This window comes from Haliaeetus leucocephalus, unplaced genomic scaffold (assembly GCF_000737465.1).
Source record: "Haliaeetus leucocephalus isolate CR32 unplaced genomic scaffold, Haliaeetus_leucocephalus-4.0 Scaffold159, whole genome shotgun sequence".
NCBI lineage: Eukaryota > Metazoa > Chordata > Aves > Accipitriformes > Accipitridae > Haliaeetus > Haliaeetus leucocephalus.
In genome coordinates this window covers 730,132-731,068 of record NW_010972595.1, presented here as the reverse complement: position 1 = coordinate 731,068, position 937 = coordinate 730,132, and positions in this window count along the sequence as shown.

The window sequence follows — 937 nt, the reverse complement described above, 5'->3', positions numbered from 1 at the left end:
GTAATGCAGTGGTTCAGTGAATGCTCCAAACACGGCAAGCAAAGAGAAGTCCCAAACTGCCACTTTCAAGAGACTCTTTTCCATCCCCTGGCTGGTCTTCTCCTTCTGCCTGTGTAGCTGCCTTCTGCAGATGTCCACTCGGCAAACAGAACCCATGAAACAACCGCCTCCAAACGAACCCACCAAAACAAGGCTTACTTTTTGGAAGCCTCATTTTGTTAGCCGGCGGTCTGGGGGGATTTTACATGTATTAGCTCTAGTGGATATGGGAGCTGAAGTTACTGTATTACATAGTAATACTAATAATAAAGAAGCCACATCACAGATCTGTGGATTAGGGGGAAATTCAACCCCTGGCCTCTGAGCTAAGGTAACCTTTACAATAGGAAATGCTACTCCATTTACCATGATGGTGTTAATTGCCCCAATTAAAGAATATATTTGGGGTATTGATGTGCTGGCAGGACGAACAGTTGAAACTTTAAGTGGTTGCTTCTGCTTCGGAACTTTGTAAGCGGGATTCGCTATTCAATCTATAACCATCTTGCATGGATTCCCAAGGTGGGGTCCTGTTGTGCTGCCTGTGCCTACCAAGGTGGTAACCGTAAAACTGTCCTGGTTTCGGCTGGGATAGAGTTAATTGTCTTCCTAGTAGCTGGTACAGTGCTATGTTTTGAGTTCAGTACGAGAAGAATGTTGATAACACACTGATGTTTTCAGTTGTTGCTAAGTAGTGTTTAGACTAAGTCAAGGATTTTTCAGCTTCTCATGCCCAGCCAGCAAGAAGGCTGGAGGGGCACAAGGAGTTGGGAGGGGACACAGCCAGGGCAGCTGACCCAAACTGGCCAAAGGGGTATTCCATACCATGTGATGTCATGCCCAGTACATAAACTGGGGGGGGGGGGGGGGGGGGGGCTGGGGGGGGGGTTACGGGGGG